The 9,965-nt window shown below is 43.0% G+C and overlaps 1 pseudogene; it reads left to right on the forward strand.

Moving 5' to 3' along the window:
* Window positions 1-2,068: 2,068 nt before the first annotated feature.
* Window positions 2,069-2,339, forward strand: LOC138417274 (cytochrome c oxidase subunit 7A2, mitochondrial pseudogene; annotated as a pseudogene).
* The last annotated feature ends 7,626 nt before the right edge of the window (window positions 2,340-9,965 follow it).

The raw sequence follows: 9,965 nt of genomic DNA on the forward strand, positions 1-9,965 counted from the left end.
TAACTTTCTACTAAAATTCTGTTTCTAGTCTACTAAAAGCTAGGAAACTAAATAGCCAAGCTTATTAGAATTGTCTTTAAATAAACACACACAGGCCATGAGAAATTTACTGAAGTTTAATATCTCTCTAGATTTTTATTTCACTGAGTAAATAGCAAGGATTCACCTTTTAATGTATAATTTGATTCCAACAAAGATTAAGACGTCTAAAGGAAACTTTTGATTAAAAATAGTGGAATTGGCCACAGCTATCTTTTCTTTCTACCCAAATCTTATTGAAATGATAGCCAAGGATTTTTTTTTAAATAAATTAATCAACAAGGTCAAAGAGAAGGAGAGACAATTTGTTATAAATGCTTTCAACAAATTTTTGGAAGGTGAGAAATGGTTGGAGAAACAGTAATTATCTTGGCAGGAGGAAGAAAGGAGAAAGCCAACTGCTTGCAGACAAGTGGGAACAGAGCTGCTTCACCCTGAAGGAACTCTGAGTGGCTTGGGGTTTATAAAGCAATGAAAATTCCAAAAGGGAGGCAAGAGTAAAGCCCAGTGTGGAAAGGGGCATCTGTTGGAAGTCTGCCCGTAGCATGTTTGAGCCCATAAGGTCTCCTCTCCCACCGTGCGCATCTATGCAACTACCCTTTCTTTGCTTCAGGGCAGAGAGTTGGAGATTATCTTCAGAGGACTTGGACTTGGCAAGAAAGCCCTGGGAAATGCAGAGGTGAAGTAAGAGCAAAATAAAAGTCTGTGTGTCATACTGTAGGCATGGCTTTCCCCACCTGGCTTCCAGAACTCCTTTTATCCATGTAGGCATACACACACACACACACACACACACACACAGGCAGGAGATCCAGGTTACCCTCTAAAGGGTCCAGAGAAAAGACCTATGGATGATGACATTTGGGAGCACTTCAGTGAACCAGAGATTCATGTTCTGCTCACCCCATGGTAGAGCTTCCCCGTGCAGTCTTAGCACCCCCAATCATCATGCCTCACTTCTGAACACAGACTGAGTGGTTTTCTTCTTCCTGACATGAAATACATGGTATCTTTTCCAACACCATTTCTCTGACTCTCTGAAACCAACTAGGTGTCCAATGATTCAATTCAGTTTTACCATCCACCTATACTTAAAGTCTGATCCCCACAAGTTAAAGGGTTCATTTCTACAAGTCAACTCCACTTTAGAGGCCAGTCACAAGTCTCAGGCCTCCGTATTTCTTTTTTTTTTTTTTTAGGCCTCCATATTTCTGACCGACCAGCTATTATATAAATTGAGTGTTCTCATAAACTCCTGCTTGGGTTTGACAACTTGCTGGAATGACTCACAAAACTCAAGAAAGCACTTTACTTACTATTACTGGTTTACTACAGAGGTTACAAGTCAACATGACCAGATGGCACAGACGCCCAGGATAAGGCGTGGGGAGAAGTTCATAGGACTCCCATGCTTTCCGCGGGCACACCACCCTCCCTTGGTGCCTTCATGTGCTTACCTACCCAGAAGCTCTCTGAATCCTGTGGTTTAGGATTTTCATTACATAGATGTGGTTAAATCATTGAGCACTGGTGATTGAACTTGAAGTTCAAGTTCAAGTTCAAGTTCAACTGACCCCAGAGTCAGTTGTTGTTGTTGCTGTTCAGTCAGTAAGTCATGTCTAACTCTTTGCAACCCCATGAACTGCAGCACACCAGGCTACCCTGTCCATCACCATCTCCCAAAGTTTGCACAACTCATGTCCATTGAGTCAATGATGCCATCCAACCATCTCATTCTCTGTTGCCTCCTTCTCTCCCTGCCCTCAGTCTTTCCCAGCATCAGAATCTTTCCCAATGAGTCAGTTCTTCACATCAGGTGGCCAAAGTATCGGAGTTTCAGAGGGTAAGGCTAAGAGTCCCAACCTTATAATCATGACTTGATTTTCTTGGGGATGCCATTTTGAAGCTATCTTGGCTATTCCATCTGAAATGGAACAGAATTCATGTAGGAATAAATTAAAATTTTTTAAATATTATTAACTTTCTCATATAGAAATTGTCATGGTTGGTGGGCAAAAATTGAGCCAAGATGCTGCAAAATCTACTGACTCTTGGTCAGACTGCCCAGAGGACCATAAGTATTGATTCACACAGGCAGTTTGAAAATAAAGTTTCAGAGAAACAAAAGCTGTTTCAGGAGTATAATGAAATTCCAGTGCATGTAAAAGGTGGGAAAGCTGATGCCCTTGGTATAGAGCCACCTTGATTCTTACAGTTGGTGGAACAGCAGATGCCAGCTGTGGTTTATATATCAGCTGGCTGTGGCTTCATTTCCCAAGATTCAGTTTATTCTCCCATGAATCAGTCAGTTCAATACCATTATAGCTCTCTGTGGACCAATAATCTGATAAATAACTGAGTTCTTTGAGGATCTATATTTATTTACTTGTACTAGTTAGTTAGTTAGTTAGTTCAGTCGCTCAGTCGTGTTCGACTCTTTTCGACCCCATGAATCGCAGCACGCCAGGCCTCCCTGTCCGTCACCAACTCCCGGAGTTCACTCAAACTCACATCCATCAAGTCAGTGATGCCATCCAGCCATCTCATCCTCTGTCATCCCCTTCACCTCCTGCCTCCAATCCCTCCCAGCACCAGAGTCTTTTCCAATGAGTCAACTCTTCGCATGAAGTGGCCAAAGTATTGGAGTTTCAGCTTTAGCATCAGTCCTTCCAATGAACACCCAGGACTGATCTCCTTTAGAATGGACTGGTTGTACTAACTGCCACCAATTAAGCAGCCTTTACCATGAAAAAAAAAATCCCAAATAGAAAAGAAATGAAAGATTTCATCCCCAAAGAGCAGGTTGCTCTCTCTCTCTCTCTCTCTCTCTCTCTCTCTCTCTCTCTCTCTCTCTCTCTATATATATATATATATATATATATATATATATATATATATATATATATATATATATATAAAAGCAGAGCTCTTGAAAATGAAAAATATGGTTGTGGACATTTTCTTTTAATTTCATAGAGAGTTGACAAAGGTGAGGAAAGTTCCCAGAGAGAAGAGGCAGAGATCAAGGAAATAGAAACTAAGAAAAGAAAGCAAAATAGTGGATTAGCACACTATCCACCATTAGAAGTTACAAAAAGAGCAACAAAAAAAAAAAAAAAAGAGGGAAAGAGAGAGGAGAGGAAAATATCAAAGAAACAACACAAAAGCAAGTTCCCAGGATAGAAAGACATTGGTTTTCATTGAAAGAGTTCTCTGAAGAGAACCATAAAGGATAAAAATTTTACAGCAAAGAACACAAGTGAGACATGTATGAACTGCGGGGTGAATAAGAAAGTCCTAAAAGTTTCCAGGAATTAAAAATAGATCATATAGGAAAGAATGAGCATCAAACAGTCATTAAGTAGGAAGACTCCAGATGGACGTTGAGTTATGCTATGGATTTTGCAATCTTGAGAAAGAATGAGTTTCATGTATAGGCTGCCCTTGAACTCAGAAGAGCGCCTCACACTGGGGCTTAATGCTGTGGTCACCATTTTTTAAATATTAACTTTACCCTTGAACATGTGTTTCCTTAGTGAAGTCTGACAGGACAGGGGTGTGTGCAGAGAGTTGTCTCCTGGACACTCCTCACCTCCCTGGCCTGGGCTCCTGGTTACCTGTTCCCTGACTCCCACCTAGAGAAGACTATGCTCACTCCCCCACCCAACCAATACCCCATGCCTGAGGGTGTGTGACATTAAAACAGCAAAGAAAAAACACCCATGTGAGGATGAAAGAGAAAGGTCACAAAAGAAAGAGAAAAGCTTTTTTCCTGCTTTTTGAGGGGGAAAAAAAAAAGCCTCACATTTTCATTTTCACTGGGCCCCATGAAATATGTGTCCAGTCCTGGTTTCAATTTAGAGACTGCTGGAGAAGCAAGAATTTTTTCGTACCTCAAAAGCTCAACTGTGAATATCACCAGAGATAAAAAGAGCAGGTCCTCCTAACGCTGCTGGTGGATTTTATAACAATGTCAGGATGGTTCCAATGTGGATGCCCATCCTATGTTTGGAAATTCCTTGTTCTAATGCGTGTTTTCTGAGCCACGCGCTGGCTATGGAATTAGAGTGCTGACACTAGACCCTGGATATTTGGACAATATCTGGCCCCCAAGAAAAGATGGTTTCAGACAAAACTAGATCCTCCCATGGGAATCCATGAGGGGGGCTTAGTGGGGTTTTTTGCCATTGCAACAGAGGCATTTGTATTGTGAGTGTTTCTTAGGGTCTTCAAAATTCCAGTTGGAAATTCAAGTTACGGCAAAAATCATCTCAAGGAGGATGAGACTCCGGAAATGACTTCCAAGAGTGAAAATGAATTCCTTCTCCGGGGAGTTTGAGGAGGAAAAGCACTCTTTTGGTGCCAGAGGCAAAGGGCAGAGGGAGTGAAAAACCCAGACTGACCCTGTACCCCCTACCCCAACCCCTTCCCTCCCCACCTCCTGGGTCTCCAGTTTTCATTTTCTCGGACACCAAGGGCATCGCCAGCTGTGAGAACAGCCAAGTCTCGACCGTGCTTCTGAAGCCGGTCCTGCTACTTGCTTCACCACGATCCACATTCTGGCAGAGCTGAATTCTCCCCTATCTCCCCCTCAGTGGCTACCCCCGGAGCCTCAGGCCTCACCTGATTTGGTGACCTGACGGCTGCCCTCAACACAGGGATTTGTATCGTAAATTGCCACTAAGAGTCCCCTGATCCATGCCTTCCTCACAAATCTCTGCTGTCGTGCTCCTCAGGCAGAAGCCGGTGTATCCACACGTGGCAGGCTGGTGGCGCATCAGACATTAACTTGGTCTCCAGGTGGTAATCATATTACTTCATGCGTCTCAGGAGCTTTTGTGCAACACGATTACCTTTGACAGTTCTTGAATGGGACAGCAATTTTCAGCAAATGTTTTCAGTAACCAGAGGCCAGAAGGGAAGGAAATGGGAATGCTTCGGTTCAACTCCGAGTGTGGCTCTGACAGCTCTTCAGCACCTCTGTAGTGTTAGAAACTGGAATTCTGTGGAAATTCGGGCACGTGGGCCTTGATGGAAGGTTGCTGAGCAGGGCCAATGGTTCCCACTGTATTTAAAAAAGAATGTGTCCTCACACAGGGTAAAAATTCCTTATCTTGGGGAAGTTCTTCTGAGCTGCAGGTTACAGTAGGGTTTTCTTTCATCGGGGTTTCATGCTAAAAATATCTTGTCCTTCTTCACGCTAATCACACACTAAACATGGTGGCATGCACTTCTTGGACTCGCCTGAGTTTATAGCACCCTCAGCATTCCTAAAGATGTAGGTCAATTCACACTCCACGTATTTAGTTTTTAGTTTCAGGAAAAAGAGACTAAAAGTCATCACAGGTGGGTTGTTCATGATCTGGTCTTACAGGGGCCCTGGCGACTGAGTGGTAAAGAATCCACCTGCCAATTCAGGAGACACAGGTTCGATCCCTGGTCCAGGAGGATCCCACACACTGCCGAGCAACTGAGCCCATGCACCACAATGACTGAGCCTGTGCTCCAGAGCCCAGGAACTGCAGCTGCTGAGCCCACGCACCCCGGAGCCCAGGGTCCACAAGAGCACCACCCTGCAACAAAGGGTAGCCCCGGCCCACCACAGCTGGGGAAAAGCCCGCACAGTGATGAAGACCCAGCACGGCCGAAAATAAATAAAGGGAAAAGGTTAATTTTTTTAAAAATCTGGGCTTACAGAGTAAGAATATGAAAGCCAGTTGCTTTACACACGCCCCAACCCCCAGCAGTATCACCAATACACACACACAAGACACATATCACTTTCCAAGATAATACAAAACAAAATACCTGCAGTCTCTAGTCACACATTATGGGAAAAGAAAAGAACCATCTGGTTCCCAAATAATCAGGTATAAAAAGGCTTGATTACACACAATTGATAATTCTGGGGTTGAATGTAAGGTCGGGTGGCCTTGACCACATCCCCAGAATGGACTCTGATTCACATCCCACTGGCCTGGCTGCAGAGCAAAACTTCCCTTGGATACACCCAAGAGAAGAGCCTACTCTTTGCTCCAATTTCGTGAACAGTGTTTTACAGACAAGTTTTCTTTTGATCTCCAGTGACTAGACACATGATATCATCAGCTCTAAATGAAGCCACATTTTTCCCCCTCTCCCAGTGCTGGTCTCACGGGCAGGGAAAATGCCAGCTAATCTCTAACATGCTGCAGATTGCAACATCTCTTGGTGTCACCGTTTGTCACCTTATTTGGCTTACTGGCCATTTTGTCAATAACAGTTACTTGGGGAATCGATTTTGATTATAAACTTTTCCTGCATACCTCATCCCAACCAGAGTTTGACTTTTGGCCATTACTGCTTTTGAACTTGTTTCCATGTGTCTCCAAACTTGCTTTTCTTATCCATGACCTTTGGGCAGAGAACAACAGTCCCAAAAGAGATCTGCAGAGAACATCATAGAGAATAACTCAGTTAGACCTGGTCCTTGTTTCCCCAAAATCACAAGAGGTGGTGTGTCAACCTTTCATAATCAACGTGAATCTTCTGCTTGGTTTGAAAGATAAGAAAAAGAAGCACAACAGTCAGACAGCACGTGTGTAATCAAGCCACATCACACACAAGGACAAAACAATAGGTTGAAGTCTTTTCTATGACTACTTTTAAAATAATAGCCTAAATCAGTTCCTTTCTTGTTATAAAATCATGAAATCTGTCTGTTACCTAAATATGAGGAAGTACAAGGGAGCAAAAGTTTTTTAAGAAAAGTGAAAGTGTTGATCTCTCAGTCACGTCTGACTCTTTGCAATCGTATGAACTGTAGCCTGCAGGCTTCTCTCTCCATGGAATTCCGCAGGCAAGAATACTGAAGTGAGTTGCCATTCCCTTCTCCAGGTGATCTTCTGACCCAGGGATTGAACCCAGGTCTCCTGCATTGCAGGCAGATTCTATACCACCTGAGCCACAAGGGGAAGGAAGTACTCAACTTTCTTTGTGGGATCATTGTAGGCTTGTTATTGTTGTTCGGTAACTAAGTTGGGTCCAACTCTTTGCAACGCCATGCAACCCCACCAGGCTCCTCGTCCTCCCCTATCTCCTGGACTTTGCTCAAATTCCTGTCCATTGTGTTGGTGATGCTATCTAACCATCTCATCCTCTGCCACCCCTTTCTCCTTTTGCCTTCAATCTTTCCCAGTGTTGGGTGTTTGTCAATGAGTCAACTCTTCAAATCAAGTGGCCAAAGTACTGGAGCTTCAGTTTCAGCAACAGTCCTTCCAATGAATATTCAGGGTTGATTTCCAGGATTGACAGGTTTGATCTCCTTGCAATCCAAGAGACTCTCAAGAGTCTTCTCCAGCACCACAGTTTGAAAGCATCAATTCTTTGGCACTCAGCCTTCCTTATGGTCCAACTTTCACATCCGTACATGACTACTGGAAAAACCATAGCCTTGACTATATGGACCTTTGTTGACCAAGTGGTGTCTTTGCTTTTTAATATGCTGTCTAGGTTTGTCATAACTTTCCTTCCAATGAGCAAGCTTCTTCATTTCATGGCTGTAGTCACCATTTGCAGTGATTTGGGAGCCCAAGAAAATAAACACCACTGCTCTGTCACTGCTCCCACTTTTTCGCCGTCTATTTACCATGAAGTGATGGGACCATTGGTTAGTTAGGCCAATACTTTCTCACTTGGTCATAGGTCACATTTCTAACCAATGAGACCCAAGTAGAAAAAAGAAATCTCCTAAGGGAATTCCTGGGAAAACTCCGGATTCTCCTCTTCCTCCCTTGATTGGAGCTGTAGCATATATCTCAGGACTCTGAGACAGCACAACAATGAAATTCAATATGTTAAGGATGACAACGTGGGCACCTGAGCATCACTGAGCAACTGAACCAATGCCAGCAACCTCCTACCTCCAAACTCCTTATCAAGTGGGAAAATAACTGCCGACTTATTTAAGCTGCTGCTAATCACATTTTCTGCTACATGCACTATTCCTAAGTGATACACCTAATCACCTAGAAAAAGCTTCATTTCATCAACATATACTGTTCTAAGGGTTTTTGTTTTGAAAGAGATAAACTACCTGCCTTTTTGTTTAACCCAAAGCTTTTCAAATTTGCCATTTAAATTAACTTCAGTAATAACTGTATTTTTGTAATAACAACAATAATAATAATAACTGATGTTCTATGGCACTTAGGTTTCATTATCTCATTAGTCTTATCTCCATTTTTCTTTGGTGGTGGGTTTTTTTTTTTTTTTTCTGGCTGTGCCTCTTGGCTTGTGGGACCTTAGTTCTCTGACCAGGGACTGATCCCAGGCCCACAAAAGTGAAAACACTGAATCCTAACCATTGGACTGCCAGGAAATTCCTCTTTTATCCTCATTTTAAAGTAAGAATACTGTGACTATAGTTAACAATACTATATTGTATAGTTGAAAGTTCCTAAGAGAGTAGTAGCTCTTACAATTTCTCATCACAAGAAAAAAACTTTTCAGCAATGTGAGGTGATGAATATTAACTAAACTTATTGTGGTGATCATTTTGCAAATATATAAATCATGCTATTCACCTTAAACCTATACAGTGTTTTATGTCCATTATATCTCAACGAATCTGGAAAAAAGAAAAGAAAGAAAACTGAAGTGCAGAAGAGATTGAAGCTGTCCAGGAAGTAGTTGGGACTTAAGTTCAAGTACTGTGGTTGTAAATACTTCCCTCTTTCAGTCATATGATGTGCTAAGTAGCAAAGACTCAAACCTACTGTTCAGAGACTGAGTCAACAGGAGCTTGCCCAAGGTCAATTCTAAAAGCCAGCTGTGATGCCAGCCACATCAAGAGCAAGGTTTATTTCCTAAGCAGTTCACCCAGACGGAGCCTCGTGGCCAGCCCGTCATTGTATGAGGTAGGACTTGGTTCCAGCAGTGGAGTGACTGTTGGTGTCACATTAAGATTCATACAGTGAAACCTTAGTCCCAATATAATATTTGAAAGTTGGGCCTTTCGGGGGGTAATTAGGGTGGAACCCTAGTGGATGGAATTAATTATAAGAAGCAGCTAGGGCGCTAGTGAGCTTTCTTTTCTGCCATGTGAGGATACAACAAGAAGATGGCCACCTGCAAGCCAGAAAGAGAGCTGTCACCAAGAACTCAAGCACGAGGATACTCCGACTTTCAACCTCCCGAGCTGCGAGAAATAAATGCTTCCTGTTTAAGTCATCCAATTTAAGGGATATCGTTATAGCAGCCTGAGCTGACTAAAACTTTTCCCAAAGTGTCAGAGAAGAAGTTCACTAACTTTTTCTAGTCCTCTAGACAGTGGTCCCCAATTTTTTGACACTAGGGATGGATTTCATGGAAGACAATTTTCCCACAGACTGGGGTCAGGGGGGATGGTTTGGGGATGATTCAAGTGCATCACATTTACTGTGCACTTTATTCCTATTATGATGACATCAGCTTCACCTCAGGTCATCAGGTGTTAGATCCTGGAGGCTGGGGAACCCTGCTCTAGAAATAGGATACTTTCACCTTTCCTTTTCTAATACCTTTCATTTATTTAGGTAGGTATACCTCAAATTTGGTTTTTAAGTACATGAACCAATTTTTTATAGCATAATAATAAAGAAGCTAGCCTCTGTATTCAGAGAAGGCAATGGCACCCCACTCCAGTACTCTTGCCTGGAAAATCCCATGGATGGAGGAGCCTGGTGGGCTGCAGTCCATGGGGTCGTTGAGGGTTGGACACGACTGAGTGACTTCACTTTCACTTTTCACTTTCATGCATTGGAGAAGGAAATGGCAACCCACTCCAGTGTTCTTGCCTGGAGAATCCCATGGACGGGGGAGCCTGGTGGGTTGCCGTCTATGGGGTCGCACAGAGTCAGACACGACTGAAGTGATTTAGCAGCAGCAGCAGCAGCCTCTGTATCTTC

This window comes from Ovis canadensis, chromosome 13 (genome assembly GCF_042477335.2).
Source record: "Ovis canadensis isolate MfBH-ARS-UI-01 breed Bighorn chromosome 13, ARS-UI_OviCan_v2, whole genome shotgun sequence".
Lineage (NCBI taxonomy): Eukaryota > Metazoa > Chordata > Mammalia > Artiodactyla > Bovidae > Ovis > Ovis canadensis.